Consider the following 20,037-nt stretch of genomic DNA (forward strand, 5'->3'; position numbering starts at 1 on the left):
TGGCATTTATAAAGCGCTATGTGCAAAGCACTGTTCTAAGTGCTTGGGAGGTTGCAAGGTGATCAGGTTGTCCCACAGGGGGCTCATAGTCTTAATTAATTCATTCATTCAATCGCATTTATTGAGCGCTTACTGTGTGCAGAGCACTGTACTAAGCGCTTGGCAAGTACAAGTTGGCAACATATAGAGACGGTCCCTACCCAACAGTGGGCTCACAGTCTAGAAGGGGGAGACAGAACAAAACAAAACATATTAACAGAATAAAATAAATCGAATAAATATGTAGGAGTAAAATAAATAAATCTCCATTTCTCTCCCTCTAAGTATGAGGGAGAACAGGTATCGAATCCCAATATTGCAGTTGAGGAAACAGAGGTCCAGAGAAGTGAAATGACTTGCCCAAGGTCACCCAGCAGGCAAGTGGTGGAGGCCGGAACTAGACCGTAGGTCCTTTTGACTCCCAGGCCCATGCTCTAGCCACTAGGCCAAAGTGCTTCCCTAGCCCCCTCCCCTTCCCAGCCCCATGCCAAAAATGAGGAGGAGGAGGAGGGGGCGGCATGAGATTTCACAGTGGGCATCTCCCAGGACCCCCACCATCAGCAGTGGGCTTGCTCAGCCCATACTTCCCACTCTTTCCTGTGGATAAAAGCAGCTCTTGTCCTAGAGTAGAATTCCCCAACTCTAACCTAGCCATTCATCAGTTCTGATGGACAAAGAACTTTCTTCATACCACTAGAATATGAATAAACATGATTTTATGTAGCCCTTTTCATAGCAAAAATATCCTCTGGGACCTCTCGCATGTATCTGTTCTATTTTACTATGTTTACAGGTTTGACTTTGGAGTTACAAGTTCGAGTGATGGTTGGAATCAAGCTGTGTAACTGTGGTTGTAAATTTCAAATCGCACTCAGTTTCCAAGTTTTAGCAGGCCAAGCATCTATTGAGCACTTCCTCTGTGCTAAGCACTACACAAAACACTAAGGTGAATGCAAACTAAGCACATTCAGACATAGTTTCCAACCCTCAAGGGGCTCAAAGTTTAGGAATCAGGGACTGGACACTTTGAAAGGAGAACCACAGTCCTGACATGGCACAGAGGGTAGGAGCATTTAAAAAGAAACAATCAATTGCAAGGGGAATAGACAGGCAAATGAAAAAGCAGTCCTTGGAGAAGCAGCCTTGATATTCTTTCCTGCTCAATCAGTGAGTCAGTCAGTCAGTGGTTCTAAGCGGTTATCATGCACAGAGCACTACATCAAGTGCTTGGGAAAGCACATCACAGGACAGTTGCTCCAGGCAAAGTCTTTGGAACTAAACACCCCAATATTCCTAGTGAAACTACAATTCCCAAAGCTCTGAGTTTCCAAGTTCCTTCATTTGCCATATGGGGGTGGGGGGTGGGGGTGGATTCAAGGGTTGGGGTGCTGATCTTCCAGGTGATTGGCAAATGGAAGGAAGCTTTTTAGGGTCGAAATCCCCCAGGCAGTTCCTGTAAGCACACAGTGATCCTTGGGAAAGGCCGAAAATAATTTTTTAAGCCTGCCAGACTACACAAGTCTTCCAGTCAGCCAATCAATCCATTGTATTTATGGAGCCCTTTCTGTGGGGAGGGCACTGTACTGACCCCTTAGGAAAGTACAATAGTATACCATTCCTCCCCTCAAAGAGCTTACAATCTAGCCCGGGAGACAGATACTAAAATAAGTTACAGATAGGGCAAAGCATCTCCTATGAATTGACGCCTTTAGCGGCAGAAGGATTTGCATACCCTGATGAAGTTTAGAGCTAGGGCATATAGGGCTACCCACGATGGCAAGGTCTAAGCCGAAACAGTAAAGTCCATTCACCAGAGCTGAGGAGCATGGGAAAGAGCCAAAGGCAGATGATCAAGTGATCAAAACGTTGATCAAAGATAATGGCAGAGACTCAAGTTTTTACCACGTGGAAGAAGGCAATGGTAAACCACTTCTGTATCTTTACCAAGAAAACTTTAGGGATACACGTACTGGAATGACCTTATGACAGATGATGGGACGTTCTGAAGAAGGGGTCCGTGGAGTCGTTATGGGTCAGAAACATCTCGAAGACTTTGAAGAAGATCGTCTTCCACCGCCTCCACGGCCTTCACCAGGCTCCCATACTCCACCGCCCCCATGGCCTCCACTGTCATCACCGGCCTCTCAGCCTCCACCTGCTTCACCAGCTTCCCAGCCTCCATGGCCTCCACCACCTTAACCGGCCTCCTAGCCTCCACCGTTCCCACAGCCTCCACCACCTTCACAGCCTCCACCGTCCCCACAGCCTTCACAGCTCTGGATGGTCTCCAAAATTTGCTTCCTTCACTCCTGTGCATGAGCAACAGGGTGCTGCTGGTGGAATTCTAGCTACTAGGCTAACCTTGTCCACCTATAGTTCATCTCTACGTGCTTCATTGTCAGTCTTCCCCTCTGGACTGTGAGCTCATTGTGAGCAGGGAATGTGTCCGCTTATTGTTATATTGTACACTTCCATGCATTTAGAGCAGCGCTCTGCACATGGTAAGCACTCATTAAATATGATTGACTGACTGCCTGACTGTACTGGGCACTGGGAAAGAATAAATAATTTACTGTATTCACCCCAGTGCTTAGAACAGTGCTTGACACATAGTAAGCACTTAACAAATACCATCATCCCTTGGCCTCGGGGCTCTTGGCTGGGCTCCGGCCTGTACAGGCAGTGAAGGTGGTGGAGGCTGTGGAGTCCATGGAGGCTGTGAAGACTGTGGAGGCCATGGAGACTGTGGGGGCTGTGAAGGCCATGGGGACTGTGCAGTTTCTGAAGACAGTGGAGGCTGTGAAGACGGTGGAGGCTGGGGGGACTGTGGAGTCTGTGAAGACTGTGGGGGAAATGGAGGCTGTGGGGACTGTGGAGTCTGTGAAGACTGTGGGGGATATGGAGGCTGTGGTGGGGCGTGGAGGCTGGGAATACTGTGGAGGCTGCAGGGAATGTGCAGTCTGTGGGGATATGGAGGCAACAAAGACTGTAGAGGCCACGGGCATGGTGAGTGGCTGTGGAGGCTGGGAATACTATGGAGGCCGTGGAAATGATGGAGTCTGTGAAGACCGTGGAGGCTGTGGGGACGGTGGAGTCAGTGGAGGCCTTGGAGGCAGGGAACACTGTGAAGGCTGTGGGGGCCATGGAGGCTGGGAAGATGGTAAAGACCGTGGGTATAGTGGAGTCTGTGGGGGCCGTGGAGGCTGGGAAGATGAGGGAAGTCTGTGGGAACAGTGGAGGCTGTGGAGACTAAGAAGGTCGTGTAGGCTGGTGAAGGAGGTAGGGGTTGTTGGAATCTGTGGAGGCTGTGATGGCTGTGGAGGCCGGGAAGATAGTGAAGGCTGTGGGGACGGTGGAGGTTGTGAAGGTGGTGGAGGCTGTGGGTGCGGTGGAGGCTAGGTGGCCGGTTAAGGAGGTGGAGGCTGGGAGCCTGGTGAAGGCCGTGGGGGGCGGTGGAGGCTGGGAGGCCGATGAAGGCGGTGGAGGCTGTGAGGGCCGTAGAGGCCGATGAAGCTGTGGGGGAGGTGGAGGCTGGTGAAGGCTGCGGGGGCGGTGGAGGCTGTCGGGACGGTGGAGGCCGGTGAAGGCGGTGAAGCAGTGCAGGAGGTGGAGGCCGGTGGGAGCGGTGGAGGCTGGGAGGCCGGCCGTTGGAGGCTTGTGAAGGCTGTGGGGGCGGTGGAGGCGGTGGCGGCGCGCAGTGCGCAGGCGTAGCGCGGCCTCGGGCCGGGAGGGGGGAGAGGGGCGGAGGGTCGTCGCCCGGCCGGAAGGAGGAGGAGGAGGAGGGAGGAGGGAGGAGGAAAAGGGAGGAGGAGGGAGGAGGTGGTTGTTGTCGGCCGGGGGCGGCGGCGGCGGTGGCCGCCGGAGCGCGGAGCAGCGGGCGGCGCGCACGGGTAAGTGGGGCCCGGCCGGGCACACGGAGCGCGGGGGAGGGGAGGAGAAGGGAGGGGAGGGGCGGCGGGCACAAAGAGCGTCCTGCTTCTCCGGCCGGGCCCCCGGGACACGGGGATGCCCCCCGGGATGCCCCCCCGGTTGTGCCCCCGCTGCCGCCAGGGCGTTTCTTGGGCTCCTGGAACGATCCGGGTCTGGGCTGCCAGCGCCTGGTGAGCAGGGACCGCGCCCACCCACCCACCCACCCTGGCACACTGTCAGGCTGTACGCCCCCCCCCCCCCAACCCCCCAGCGCGCAGTACAGTGCTCTGCACACTGTAACCGCCCAATAGCTGCGTGGCTGAGTGGAGAGAGTGCGGTTCATGGGTTCAAATCCCGGCTCTGCCAATTGTCAGCTGTGTGACTGGGCAAGTCACCGCACTTCTATGGGTCTCAGTTCCCCCATCTGTAAAATGGGGATTAAGACTGTGAGCCCCCCCCTTGGGACAACCAGATCACTTTGTAATCAATCAATCAATCGTATTTATTGAGCGCTTACTGTGTGCCGAGCACTGTACTAACCGCTTGGGAACTACAAGTTGGCAACATATAGAGACAGTCCCTACCCAACAGTGGGCTCACAGTCTTAGAACAGTGCTTTGCACATAGTAAGCGCTTAATAGATGCCATTCTTCTTCTTCTTCTAGTCTGTGAGCCCGCTGTTGGGTAGGGACCGTCTCTATATGTTGCCAACTTGTACTTCCCAAGCGCTTAGTACAGTGCTCTGCACACAGTAAGCGCTCAATAAATACGATTGAATGAATGAATGAGTGAATAAACGCAATCAGATTCAGCGTTACCGCTTACTTTCCCAAGCACTTATTTACCCCGCTCTGTCCGAGCTAGACCGCTCAGTAAATAGGATTGATTCATTGTTACATTGTATTACTACCAATAACAATAATGATGGCATTTATTAAGCGCTTACTATGTGCAAAGCACTGTTCTAAGCGCTAGGGAGGATACAAGGTGATCGCGTTGCCCTGGTGCGGCTCACTGTCTCAATCCCCATTTTACAGATGAGGTAACTGAGGCACAGATAAGTTAAGTGACTTGCCCAAGGTCACATAGCTGACAGTTGGCGGAGGCGGGATTAGAACCCATGACCTCTGACTCCCAAGCCCATGCTCTTTCCATTGAGCCATGCTGCTTCTCAGTACTACCTTCCCAAGCGTTTAGTACAGTTCTCTGCTCGTGGTAAGCGCTCGATAAATGCCATCGGTCTGTCGTACCCTCCCAAGTGCTTTTTCTAGTGTTCTGCACACGATAAGCGCTCAATATAGACGATCGATTGTTATATTGAGAAGCGGCGAGGCAAGAGGCCGGGCTTGGGAGGCAGGACGTGGGTTCTAATCCCGACTCCACCACTTGTCTGCTGTGTGACCTTGGACAAGTCACTTCACTTCTCTGTGCCTCAGTTCCCTCGTCTGTAAAATGGGGATTAAGACTGTGAGCCCCATGTGGGACCACCTGATTACCTTGCATCTACCCCAGTGCTTAGAACAGTGCTTGACACATAGTAAGAGCTTAACAAATACCGTTATTGTTATTGTTATTATTGTTTTCTCCTAAGAGCTTAATATAGTGCTCTGCACACAGTAATCGCTCAGTAAATGTCATCAAGTAGTTGTTATAGTATGGTGCACACAGTAAGTGCTTAATATAGCTAGTTGATTGTTATATTGTACTCTCCTAAGTATTTAGTACAGTGATCTGCAAGCAGTACGTGCTCAATAGACCCAAATAATTGTTATATTGTACTCTCAAGCACTTAGTACAGTGCTCTGCACCCAGTAAGTGCTCAGTGAATCCGTTTGATTGTTATATTGTACTCTCCTAACCATTTAGTACAGTGCTCTGCAAACAGTAAGTGCTCAATAAATCCAATTGATTGTTATATTGTACTCTCTCTATCACTTAGTACAGTCCTCTGCACCCAGTAAGTGTTTAATAAGTCCTCAATAAATCTGATGCTTATATTGTACTCCTCCAGGTGCTTAGTGCAGTGCTCTGCAATCAATCAATCGTATTTATTGAGCGCTTACTGTGTGCAGAGCACTCTACTAAGCGCTTGGGAAGTACAAGTTGGCAACATATAGAGACAGTCCCTACCCAACAGTGGGCTCACAGTCTGCACACAGTAAGCACTCCTTCAGTACCATTGATTGATGGATTGTTGACGATTCATTCATTTGGTTGTATTTATTGAGCGGTTACTGTGTGCAGAGTACTGGACTAAGCGCTTGGAAAGTACAGTTCAGCAACAAGGAGAGAGACTCCCCACCCATCGACGGGTCATGCCACTGGCACTCAGGGAGAGGAAATTGGAGCAAAGTCCTAAACTGCTAGGTAGAGTGTTGAAGAGGCGGGCAGGAGACAAAATCTAAATTTGCAGGGCACTTAAATGATGGTGTAAGTGGCCCGGATTGGGGAGGGAGAGAGGCTCTAGGAGATGGAAAAATTGACCCGTTCCAAAGCTTCGCTGCTGATGGGAAGATTGTGTCTACCAGGTGAGAATGGGATGAGCAATAAAACCACCAAAAGAAAAGTAAGTCAGGAAGGCCCTCACTGAAAATGAAGCAGTGGTGGAAAGGGCCCAGACCCGGGAGCCAGAAGACCATACGATTGATGATGATGATGATGATTCCCAGCTTCGCCACTTGTCTACTGTGTGGCCTTGAGCAAGTCATCTCACTTCTCAGGGCCTCCGGTGCCTCATCTGTAAAATGGGGATTAAGATTGTGAGCTACGCTTGGGATAGGGACCGTGACCAGCCTGGTTGTCTCGTATCTACTCCGGCGCTTAGTACAGTACCAGGCTCATAGTAAGTACTAAGCAAGTTCCCTTAAAAAAGAAAAAAAAACAGACGCCCAGGAACGTTCGTAGTCCATAAAATGTGAGGAAATGCAAGACAAAATCCCTCCAAATTCCCGAGTTGACTGAGAATTCTTGGAAATTCCTGCTGCCCCTTACTTAGGTTTGACCCCACTCCCTAAACTATTATTGTCTGTGGGTTTTCCTTTGTTTCCGTTTAGTATAGCAACATGCTGAACTGTTTCCTCCCCCACCCCTTTCCCTTTATTGTGGAGCAGTGCTAAATAAACAGTTATCTTTAGATCTGAGGCGTTTATAAAGAGTCATTTTCTCCCCTGCGTGGAACAAACGGGATTGTATGGGTTTTTGCTTTCTAGAACAAACGTTGTTTTCGTTTAAGGGAATCAGTATTTTGTAACTGACAAGTTTTCAACTTCAAAAAACTATTCTTCCCTCAATAGCAACATATATGCCAAGTTGTAAAGCACTTTTTAATTGTCAATGCCAGGGCTTTAGAGCAGTAACTTTGACCCACCCCCACCCCAAAGCAGGAAATTTAGCAGAACCTGGATTTTATTTAATAAAATCTGACATTTGGAGAGATCAAAGTTTCTTATTCAGAGCCCACAGGGAATTAGTGAGGGTAGTAGTAGTAATGGTATTTATGGATCCATTTATTTACTGAGCACGTACTGAATGCATTGCACTGGTCCAAGTGCCAGGGAAGTTCAAAAAAATCAATTAATCATATTTATTGAGCACTTACTATGTGAGGAGCACTGTACTAAGCACTTGGGAGAGTGCATATAATGAGGTCAGCAGACACATTCTCTGCACACAATGAGCCCACAGTCTAGAGAGGGAAAGATATTATTATAATTAAATAAATTACAGATCTGTACATAAGTGCTGTGGGTTGAGGGAGGGGTGACTAAAGGAGGCAAATACGGGAGATGCAGAAGGGACTGGGTAAAGAGGAATGAGGGCATAGTCGGGGAAGGCTTCTTGGAGGAGATGGGCCTTCAATAAGGCTGTGAAGGTGGAGAGAGTCCATCGGATGTGAAGATGGAGGCCGTTCCAGGCCAGAGGCAGGACTTGGGTGAGAGGTTGGCGGTGAGATAGACGAGCTTGTTGTCTAGTAAGTAGGTTGGCATTAGTGGAGCGAAGTGTGCAGGCTGAGTTGTAGTAGGAGAGTAGCAGGCATGGTGATGGAGGGCTTTAAATAGAAACACAAATCTACCTCCTCCAGCTCTTAGAACAGCGTTTGACACTTGGCGCTCAGTAGAGACCATAAATATACGATAAAAAAAATCACATTCCCTTTCTCCTGTGTGGGGAGAGAGAAATGTTAGTACGCAATACAGTCAGAATAACTAAAACTAAATATTCAGTTGAATACACCTGAGCAGATAGCTGGAAGACTTGGGTCTAAGAACTTCTCTTCTCGACTGTAAGCTCCTTGTGTGTATGATCGTGTCTCCCAAATCTGTGTAGGTGGCGTAGTAGTGATAGTATTTATTAAGCGCTTATTATGCAGAGAGCTGTATTAAATGCTGGGAAGGAATGTGGGTGGGAATTGGACCTGATCCCTGTCCACCGGCGAGGGAGCTCTTTAAAGAAATTGTACGCTCTGTAAGTGCTAGAACAGTGCCCAGTGCTCAGACCAGTGCTCCAGCGCTTTGAACAGTGCTTGGCACGTAGTAAGCGCTTAACAAATACCATCATTATTATTACTACAGGGCCGTGCACCCAGGGTGCGCTCGATAAATGCCATTGATTGGTGTTCATTTCCAACTGGAATACCACGATCATTCCAAACTTTACTTTCACATTTGGCCTGCTAAATATTCCTAAAAGAAGGCCCATCTCCAAGAGCCTTCCCTGACGAGGCCCTCATTTCCTCTTCTCCCGCTCCCTCCTGCGTCGCCCCAGCCCTTGGATTTGACCCCTTTATGCCTCACCCCTCAGCTCTACAGCCCCTACATATCCATAACTTTTTTTATTTATTTCTACTCATGTCCGTCTCCCCCTCTAGACTGTAAACTCATTGTGGACAGGAATTGTCTTTGTTGTTGAATTGTATTTCCAAGTGCTTAGTACAGTGTTCTGCACACAGTAAGCACTTAATAAATACGATTGAATGAATATTGTACTCTCCCAAGAGCTTAGTACAGTGCTCCGCACACAGTAGGCGCTTGGCAAACACGATCGATCGACTGAGAGACGTAAATGTCACAGCCATAGGCCGCGCGTAGGTTGTGAGGCATAAGTCTGCTTGTGGATGATAATGTCAATCAGTTAATGGTAGTTACAGAACGCTCACTGAATGTAGAGCTTGTCCCTGCATGGAACTAGTTAGTGATGCAAATTCAGGGCCAGTCCCGTCCCCCCCCCCTTGTAGGTATCAAATTACCCGGAGTGGGTGTTAGAAGTGTAAGTGGTTGTAATTATATTTATGCTTTGAAATCCTCCGAGTAAAAGCGTCTTCGTCTTATCCTGGTACATATATTAGGAAATCAAATTTTCCGATTTCAGATGAGCTGTACGTGGCTGTATTGTGGATTTGATTAAAATGACTTACTTTTGCCTAAAGTTGATTTCATCTAAAATGTGGAGGTAATTAGTACAAAAGGCAAAGTTTTTTTAGCTCAGTTATTCCAAATTCAATTTAAATGATCCAGCTGAATTTTTTTACAGGAGCGATTGTGCCCTTCTTTGGAACAAGTTGACCTTTGCAAAAAGAGCTGAAGACAGATAATTTGTGTTTGGGTTTTGTAAATCATTATCTTTCAGTCAATCGATGGTATTTATTGAGCACTTACTCGGTGTAGAGCACAGTACTAAATTCTGGGAAAGGAAACAGGTGGGAATGTGATGTTGGCCTTGGGTGTGGGAGACTCACTATCTAAAAAATTGTTCTCTGTCACCTTAGTTTAGCTTTTAATAAAAACCATCGATTTATTGTTGATGACTTTTTTATGGTATTTGTTCCATGCTTACTGTTTGCTAGGAACTATAGGAAGCGCTGGGGTAGATACAAGCTAACCAGGGTAGGCACAGTCCAGGATTTCACTTCTGTATGCCTCAGTTCCCTCAACTGTAAAATGGGGATCAAGACTATGAGCCCCACGTGGGACAGAGACTGTGTCTCACCTGATTTCCTCATATCGACCCCAGCATTTAGTACAGTGTTTCGTACATAGTAAACGCTTAACAGACAGCACAATTATTGTTGGTATTAATCCCCATTTTACAGACGAGGTAGCTGAGACATAGAGAAGCGAAGTGACTTGCCCAGGGTGACTCAGCAAACAAATAGGGCAGATCCGTTGTTGTCTGTCTCCCCCTTCTAGACTGTGAGCCCGTTGTTGGGTAGGGACCATCTCTATATGTTGCCAACTTGTACTTCCCAAGCGCTTAGTACAGTGCTCTGCACACAGTAAGCACTCAATAAATATGATTGAATGAATGAAACTGGGATTAGAACCCAGGTCCTTCTGACTCCCGGGCCCGGACAATAACCACTAGGCTGTTCTGCTTCCTTGCCGTGCAGCTGTTTGTTTCTGTCTGGAACAACTTGATCATTCTAATCCGTATTTTCACATTTTCCTGAATTAAGTTTTCCAAAGATAAGTACAGTGCCTCGAGCTTCCAATCCAACAAATCTTTTATGGTAGTGATTGTAATAATAGTATTACACTGTCCATCCTACTTCGGAGGGATTTTTCAAGTTTAGTGATGTTCACAACCTACATGGTCATTTAGTTTTGAAGACTGTCCTGGAGTTGTGCTTAGCCCAGATAGTTTGTTAAAATATGATAGTTGTTAAGTAAGTACGAGGCAATCAAGTTGGATACAGTCCCCATACCACATGGGGCTCGCACTCCAAGTCTGTTGTTTATCTTTCTCGAGGTTCTATGTATTGTGTATAAATAGCAACATTCTTCACTGCTAGATTTTTCTCCTTTCTTCTCGCAAGACCTTCTATGCAACGGTGACTTTACAGGGCGGGAGGAAAAATAAATCCAGAAAATTTCTGGAGGGGGAAGAACAATCAGTGTTCTGATCTTTTCAGATAGGAACTAACTGCTTCTGTTGTGCTTTAATGACACTGTAGTACTTAATGAAGTAATGATCACATGATGGGAGAAGAGGCTTGCTGGCTCCTCGCCTTGTGGGTTGCAAGGCTTGTTTTGCTTAAATGCATTTACAGAGATTTTTAAGGTGCCTGGTTGAGGATGTAAAAATCTGTGAAAATGGACAATGTGTTCTGTGTGTTTTTGTCTTTGTTTAGTAATGAGAAAGGTGGGCAGAGTTTCCTGTTAGGACTTTAGGTAGGAAATGGGCTAAGGTTTTTCCAGGTAGGTAAATAATTCACTATGTTATTTTGCTCTTGTGTTTGCATCAGGAAGGCAGCTGCGTCAAATCAGCTAAGGCCACATACATGAAGATGGATATGGATGTGTTCTATTGTCGACTTCTATGGAGCTGAATCATTTCATCCTCTATGTCTTAAATTCAGCTTCTGCAAAAGACACTCTACCTCAGATGTTACGAGGAGCAATGCTGTTGGGAGAAGCAGCATGGCCTAGTGGCAAGAACACGGGTCTAGGAGTTAGGGGACCTGGGTTCTAATTTTGATGTCACCACTTGCCTTCTCCGTCACCTTGGGCAAGTCACTCAACTTCTCTGGGCCTCAGTTCCTTATCTGTAAATAGGGATGAAATATCTCTTCTCCCATCCATGTAGACTTTGCACACAGTAAGCGCTCAATAAATTTGATTGAAAGAATGAGTGAATGAATGTAGATTGTGAGCCCCATGTGGGACAGGAACTGTGTCCGACCGCACTATCTTGGTATCTACAGCAGCACTTAGCACATTGTGGCCCTGTAGTAAGCACCTAATGAATACAGTTACTAACAAAATAACACTGAGGTATAGTGGGTCCTGTATAAATGCCAAATGGAATACATCTAATCAGAGGCATTTCAGTTCCCAAAGCAGCATAGCCTAATGGAGAGAGCACGGGCCTGGGATTCAGAAGGACCTGGGTTCTAAACCCAGCTCTGCCACTTGCCTGTTGTGCGACCATGGGCAAGTCACCTCACATCTCTGGGCCTCAGGTACCTTATCGGTAAAATGGGGATTAAGACTGTGAGCCCCATGTGGGTCATGGACAGTGTCCACCTCGATTGCTTTGTGTAAACTCCAGTGCTTAGACCTGTGCCTGGCACATTGTAAGCGCTTAATGAATACCATTAAAAAATTTGCAGTAAAGTCTATTTAACAATGAAAATGCACTGGGATAGGGGGACTTTAAAGCATCCTAGGAGGTTTGGCATAATAAAGCCATCGGAACTTTAGCGAGGAACAGAAACTACTTCTATCTTCCAACTTGCTTAAGTCCCATGATTTAGAATGGCCAGTTTAATTTTAATTGATCAGTGGTATTTATTGAGCACTTACCTGTGTGCAGAGCACTGTACTAAGTGCCTGGAGGAATACAGTATAAGAGAGTTGGTAGACACATCCCCGCTCACAAGGAGCTTACCATCTAGAGGGGGAAACAGGCATTGATTTAAGTAAGTAAACAAGGTCTTGAAGGTCACTGCAGTGAATTCTCCAGGTTCCCTTTAAGCAGGCATTTGTCAATCAATCAATCAATCAATCGTATTTATTGAGCGCTTACTGTGTGCAGAGCACTGTACTAACCGCTTGGGAAGTACAAGTTGGCAACATATAGAGACAGTCCCTACCCAACAGTGGGCTCACAGTCTAAAAGGGGGAGACAGAGAACAAAACCAAACATACTAACAAAATAAAATAAATAGAACAGATATGTACAAATAAAATAAATAAATAAATAGAGTAATAAATATGTACAAACATATACATGTATACAGGTGCTGTGGGGAAGGGAAAGAGGTGAGATGGGGGGGATGGAGAGGGGGATGAGGGGGAGAGGATTTGTCATCGGTGGGACTCCATTAAGGTCATTCACCATTCAGTGAGTATCTTGAATGATTGTGGTATTCATTGGGTGCTTACTAGCTGCCCAGAACTGGGCTAAGTGTTGGGGTCGATACAGTAAAATCAGTTGACACCCCTACGTGGGGCTCATTGTCTGAAAGAGGGAGAACAGGTATTTTACCCCCATTGTACAGATGAGAAAATTGAGGTCTAGAAAAATGCATCTTCCTCTTGGCTCCCATGCTTCCTTTTTGTCCCCACCCTCATTCTCCTTCCCTTCCCCACCCCCTCGCACCCCGATCCGTGTCTCCCACTCGTCCTGCTGCCCAGGCTGCGTCCCCTCACCCCCCAATCCCTGGGCCATCTCTCCCTGACCCCATCTCCAGTTTCAGACCTGAGGGGGCTGAAGGGCTCCAGGGTCCAGGAGAGAATATGCCTCCCCCACCAACTCCCAGCTGCAGACTTCACAGACCAGCAGGACAGGTGACTCAATCTCCGTCTCTCTCTGAGTCTCTCTGTGTGTTCCTTGCCGCATCTTTCTGGGCATCTCCCTCTGTGTCTCTCTGTATGTCTCCCTCTGCATCGCTCTGTGTGTCTCCCTCTCCATCTCTCTGTGTGTCTCCCTCTGCATCTCTGTACCTCTCCCTGGACGTCTCCCTCTGCACCTCTCTGTGCGTCTCCCCCTGCGTTTCTCTGTGTGTCTCCCGATATCTCCCTGTGTGTTCTCCCTGTCTGTCCCTTTCACACACAGACCATCTGGCCCTTTGTTTTGCTCGATCCACCAGACAACACCAGTGCCTGGGCCTGAGCATTTTGTCTTTTTTACCCAGGCCAGATGATCCTGGGACTTGCTTCATTAGGGTTCAGGTCCCATTGAACCCGATCAATTGATCCATCAACCAGTGATCCTTATTGAGTGCTGACTGTGTGCAGAACACTGTACTAAGCGCTTGGGAGAATACAACGCAACAATATAACAGACACATTCCCTGCCCACAGTGAGCTTACAGTCTAGAGGACACCTGATGATACCTTAGCTTTACTCTTGTATTTCTATATTCAGCATTACCAGTCCTGGCTCTTTCTCCAGGGGCCACCTAGTGACGTCTCCATCTCCCATAGATGACCGTGTGACGCATCCTGTGCACTAGACACGTCCTGTGCACTAGACCACCCTGCCTTCCCTCTAGACTGTAAATCCCATCTGGGGTAGGGGTTGCATCCGATCTGACTGTTGTAACTACCCTACCACTTAGCATAGTGCTCAGGGCATGATAAACACTTAACAAATACCATTTAAATACCATTTAAATATTAAGTTTAATATTTAAGAACTGTTCCCATTTCTCTATATAACGTTTGCTGTTCTGTTTCTCTTTTCACTTTAGCAGACACATGTGTGGGCTGAATCTGTTTGACTAAAACAGTGCTTAAATTGTATCCAAACAGCATTCCTAAAAACAGACTTTGTTTCTAATGAATGTGGCAAAAAGAGAGGAAAAAAAGCAAACATCCCATTCACACAATTAGGGTAGAACCGATGAATTTGCAAAGATAGTGGACCACAATGGTTCACAAACAACTTTTTAACATTGTTTCCCATGCATTTTCCTATCTTGTGAATGGAAAGTAAGATGAATAATCACAATTAATGTCCCCAATTAGAGTACTTCTAGGAAAATGAAGACTAGATCTTGAAATAGGAAGCTCGAAGTGAAATGGATGATGACTATAATTGGGCTAATTTCATTAAGCACTTATGCACCAAGCTTCATACTAAGTGTTTGGGTAGGGTCATACACAGTCCCTGTCTAAGTAGGAGGGAGAACAGGAGTTGAATCCCTATTTTACGTACGAGTAAACTGTGGCACAGAGAAGTTAAGTGACTCTCCCCTGATCACACAGAAAGCAAGTGGCAGAGCCGGAATTAGATCTCAGGTCCTGTGACCCCCAAGTCTGGGCTCTTTATTTTCTTTTTTTCTTTCCTAATATGGTATTTTGTTAAGCCCTTACTATGTGTCAGGCACTGTACTAAGCGCTGAGGTATATACAAGGAGCTCACCGTTTTAACCCCTATTTTACAGATGAGGTAACTGAGGAACAGAGAAGTTAAGTGACTTGCCCGAGGTCACACAGCTGATAAGTAGCGGAGCCGGAATTAGAACCCACGACTTCTGACTCCTAAATCCATGCTCTTTCCATTAAGCCATGCTGCTTGTATCCACCCCAGCGCTTAATACAGTGCCTGGCATATAGTAAGCGCATAACAAATACCATAATAATAATCATTATTATCAGATGGTAGGTGAGAAGATAGTGATCAGAGAGGGATTTCAGAGGTGATGAGGTTCGGAATGGAGCAAAGGTTAGTGATGTTGAAATCCAGGGTCTGTGTAGATTGGTGTGTCAGCGAGTTGGGGTGAGGAAGAAGTGTTCAGAGGTGAGGAATGGGGGAATGTGAGTGGGTGAGGTGACCTCAGGGCATCTGCCTGGATGTCCCCGAGGTCAGAGGAGGAGAAGAAAAGGAGAGAATCAAATCAATCAATCGTACTTATTGGGTGCTTGGGAGTGGTATTTGTTAAGGGCTATGTCAGGAACTCAGTGCTTGGGAGAGTTAGCAGAATTGGCTGGCATATTCCCTGCCCACAGTGAGCAGCATGAACTAGTAGATAGGGCCTGGGAGTCGGAGGACCTTTATTCTAATTTCGGCTCCAGTGAGTGTCGGTTGTATGACTCTGGGCAAGTCATTTCAGGTCTCGGTGCTTCAGTTCCCTCATCTGTAAAATGGGGATTAAGACGGTGAGCCCCATGTGAGACATGGACTGTGTCCTACTTGATTAGCGTGCATCTACCTTGGCGCTTACCACAATGTAAGTGCTTAACAAATACTACTTTATCATTATTATAATTATTATCATAATTAGAAAAGCCAAGGAGCGAGAGAAGGGACAAAGATGACTGTGCCAAGGCTTTGCAGTGGTTGGTAGAGGCGGGTGGCAAGGGTTGCAGCCCAATTTGCTCATATCCACCCCAGCACTTAGTACAGTGCTTGCCACATAGTAAGCACTTAACCAATACCACAATTATTAATATTATTATTTTTCAAAGGAAGAGATGGTGCTGGGTGGAGAAGTTGGGATGGTGTGAAAGCAGCTTTGTGGGACATGGACCAGGTCGGCTCCTCCCCTTTCCCTCCTGGAGTCAAGAAGGTGAGGCCTCCTCAGGAGAGAGCAATCACAGTCAATCAATGGTATTGATTAGATGCTTACTACTACTACTAATAATAAGAATAATAATTGTGGTATTTAAGCGCTTACTATATTCCAGGCACTCTTCTAAAAGCTGGGGTAGATACAAGCTAATCAGGTTGGACACAGCCCTTGTCCCAAACAGGGCTCACAGTCTTAATCTCCATTTTCCAGATGAGGGAACTGAGGCACAGAGAAGTGAAATAACTTGCTCAAGGTCACCCAGCAGACGAGTGGCGGAGCCAGGATTAGAACCCATGTCCTCTGACTCCCAAGCTCGGGCTCCTGCCACTAGGCCACGCTGTTTCTTCAAGTGCTTGATGGACAAAGAAGGGAGGGAAAATAGGGTGGGGGGGATGAGAGGTTCAGTCAGGGAAGTCTTCCTGGAGGAGATGCAATTTTAGGAGCGCTTTGAGGAGAGCGGTGGGTATGCCAAATGTGAAGTAAGAGGGAGTTCCAAGCAGGAGGGAATAAAGAGGGGAGGGTTCAATTGCGAGAGAGAAGAGAGTGAGTTTCATTTATTCAGTCCTATCTGTTGAGTGCATATTGTGTGCAGAGCACTGTGTACCAAGCTCTAGGGAATGTACAATCCAACAATAAACAGATGCATTCACTGCCCACAATGAACTCACAATCTAGAGTGAGGGAGACAGACCAGTACAAATAAATAAATTACACATGTGTGCGAAAGGGGTGGGTAGTGAGTAGGTCGGTATGTAGGTACCGTGAGCTGACCATCGCGTGGGTGGAAATCCATCCCACACCGAATGCGCTTACAAACAGATGTTTGTCATCAAGGCGTTCTTCTTCCTCAGAGCCAACGATCTTTTAAAACCTGCTTCTTGGAATCCGGACCTTCAGGAAGACTCGGCTCAAGCCGAGTTTTCCACCCTGCTAATGGCTGCCTAGCACTGCAGCCACTCTCGACTCCCAAAAGCCCCGCTGCCAGGCTGTGTTACGGGACTCCGGGCTCCCACGGGATCCCCCTGGTCCGTTCTGCCCTTCCTCCTCCCCCTCGATTGCCGTCGGCAGGTGGGCCCGAGAATTTAGCTCTGTCTAACCATCTGCAAGCGACGGAAGAATACAGTCAGGGAATGCAGTATGAATCCTGGCCATTTTAACAAATACCCCGATTATTATTATTATTATTATTATGTTCCACAAGGAGTTCATGGTCTTAATCCCCATTTTACAGGTGACATCGGCCCAGGGAAGTGAAGTGATTTGCCCAAGGTCAGCAGACAAGTGGCAGAACTGGGGTTAGAACCCAGGTCCATCTGACTCCTGGACCTTTGCTCTGTCCATTAATTAGTTAATGATGGTATTTGTTAAGCGCCTACTATATGCCAAGCACTGTTCTAAGCACTGGGGTTGATAAAGGCAATCAGGTTATCCCACGTGGAGCTAACAGGCTTCATCCCCACTTTACAGATGAGTAACTGAGGCCCAGAGAAGTTAAATGACTTGCCCAAAGTGACAGATCTGAAAAGTGGTAGAGGCGGGATTAGAACCCACTCCCAAACCCGTGCTCTTTCTGTTGAGCCACACTGCTTCTCCAAGAGGCCTTCTCCAACCAAGTTCACACTTCCCTACTCCCACTCCCTTCTGCGTCACCCTTGCACCAGTTATTTTTAACTCTGAGCAGGTTTGGAAGATCGGATCTCAGCCCATATCTGACCAGGAGACAACCCACCATCAGCCCTAGTTGACAGAGAAGCGGCCTGGGAGTCAGAGAAGGATCTGGGTTCTAATCCCAGCTCTGCCACTTGTCTGCTGGGTGACCTCGAGCAAGTCACTTCACTTCTCTGGGCCTCAGTTCCCTCATCTGTCAAATGGGGATTGAAACCGAGCCCCATGTCTGCTGTGTGACCTTGGGCTAGTCGCTTCACTTCTCTGTGACTCAGTTACCTCAGCTGTAAAATGGGGATTAAGACTGTGAGACCTATGTGACAAAGGGACTATGTCCAATCCAATTTGCTTGTATCCACCCCAGTCCTTCGTACAGTGCCTGGCCCATAGTAAACACTTAACAAATGGCACAGTTATTATTATTGTTATGTGGGACAGCGACTGTCCAACCTGATTTGCTTGTATCCATCCCAGCGCTTAGTACAGTGCCTGTCACATAGTAAGCGCCCAACAAATGGCACAATTATTATTATTCTTATTATTATTATGAGGAGAGACAGCTCCAAAACCAGGAGGCTGCCAGCACCCATCTCTGGTTGCTAGTCCGCACCTGCTGGAGAAGCCTAGCTCCCAGCCAACTGGCCCGAGGGCTGAGTCACATGGTCCTTTTTGCGCACTGAAGGGTTGTCATTGTCACTGAGCCCTGTGGACAGAAATTAGCATTCTGCTCAATCGTGGAGTAGAACAAGTTAAAAGGGAATAGTCCCATGTTCTTCACCAGGGCCAGTCAGACACAAGGGACTGTCCCAGAAGCCCCCCTATTCTGGATCCGGCCAGGAGCAGAACCCCCCAAAAAGAGAAACAGTAACCCTGCTTGCTGCTCTTTTCCAGCTGGGCCTGTCTTTTCAACTGTCTGAGGCTCAGATTCCTCATCAGGAGAATGGGGATAATAATCATCGCCCCTCCATCCTTACAGAGGTCTTGGGAAGAGAGTAGAGGTAATGATTGATGGGAAAGAGCTTTGGGAAATGAAAGCACTGTATATTTTCAAGATGCTATTATAATGAGAGGCATATTATTCATTCAGTCATATTTACTGAGCACTTACTGTGTGCAAAGTACTGTACTAAGTGCCTAGGAAAGTACAATACAACAACAGACCCATTCCCTGCCCACAACGAGCTCATGATCTAGAGGGGAAGACAGATGTTAATAAATATGAGTACATATATAAATTTTAAAAACAACTGAGAAACAGCATGACCTATTGGATACAGCACCGGCTTGGGAGTTAGAGGACCTGGTAAACATTTCCCGTGGGGCCTTGGGCAAGTCACTTCATTTTTCCATGCCTCAGTTCCCCTGCTCGCCCTTCTCCGTAAACTGTGAGCCCCATGTGGGATAGAGACTGTGTCCAACCCAACTTGTATCCATCCCAGCTTTTCAAACAGTGTTTGACACATAGTAAGCACTTAACGAATACCATAAAACAGAACAAAAAAGCCAAAGCAAGGTTTTAGGGCCTAACCTTTTTCTTTCTTTCACCCCACTCTTGTCCATTTTGCATTGATCTTGTCCAGTTTCAGCTCCTGTTAATGGTCTAGCCTTTTCACACAAGCTTATTAAAGTTTAACACACAGACTAAAAATAAACAGCTAATGCCGTAGTGTATTTGGGAAACTCAGAAAAACTGCAAAACGTGGTGTGGGTTTTCCAGGATAAAGGTGAACAGGTGCACATGCGCCATGACAGACACTGGAGAGAAGGAGACATAATGGTTTTACTCTTCACCTGGGAGAAAGCAGAATCTGACCCTTTAACACTCCTTGGAATCTTACAGTTAATGTGATTCTTTAAAGTCCTGTTGCGGAGATGTACTGGGGATATGGAGTGTCACCTTGAGCAAGTCACTTAACTGCTCTGTGCCTCATTTTCCTCATTTGTAAAATGGCTGTTAAGACTGCGAGCCCCATGTGGGACAGCAACTGTGTCTAGCCTGATTAGTTTGTATCAACCCCCTAGCCTGGCACATAGCAAGAGCTTAACAAAGCACCACAACTATTATTAATTATTCTCATGATTCCCCTTCCTCAGGAATCTTTCTTTGGTTTCTGGTTTTCTCTTCTGAAGAAGGAGCAGGCACAATTGAAATCTTTCACCCCGGCCTTGACCTACCCTTGACTATACCTTTTTAAACAACATTTAAGCGTTCACTCTGTGCCAAGCACTGTTCTAAGTGCTGGTCTAGATAATCAGGTCAGACACAGTCCCTATTCCACATGGAGTTCACAGTCTAAGCAGGAGCTTTCCATGGAATCATAGAGACTTTTCATATGTGTCCTTCAGAATTCACCCAAATTCGCTTTTTAAATTGGATTCTCTTATTCAGAGAGTAATTGGTAAGGATT

General features: G+C 46.9%; 1 protein-coding gene across 2 annotated transcripts in view; it reads left to right on the top strand.

The window, feature by feature from the left end:
- The first annotated feature begins 3,898 nt into the window (after positions 1-3,898).
- PRRG1 (proline rich and Gla domain 1) overlaps positions 3,899-20,037 on the top strand; it is a 52,126-nt gene continuing 35,987 nt past the window's right edge. Inside the window, exon 1 of one of the 2 annotated variants that reach the window (XM_038760319.1) lies at positions 3,899-3,929. The gene's annotated coding sequence lies outside the window, so the exon portion shown is untranslated. Of the gene's footprint in view, positions 3,930-13,197; positions 13,236-20,037 lie in introns of those variants that run through there. The other variant, XM_038760320.1, reaches the window with a different exon arrangement.

This window comes from Tachyglossus aculeatus, chromosome 18 (assembly GCF_015852505.1).
Source record: "Tachyglossus aculeatus isolate mTacAcu1 chromosome 18, mTacAcu1.pri, whole genome shotgun sequence".
In the NCBI taxonomy this organism is placed as follows: Eukaryota; Metazoa; Chordata; class Mammalia; order Monotremata; family Tachyglossidae; genus Tachyglossus; species Tachyglossus aculeatus.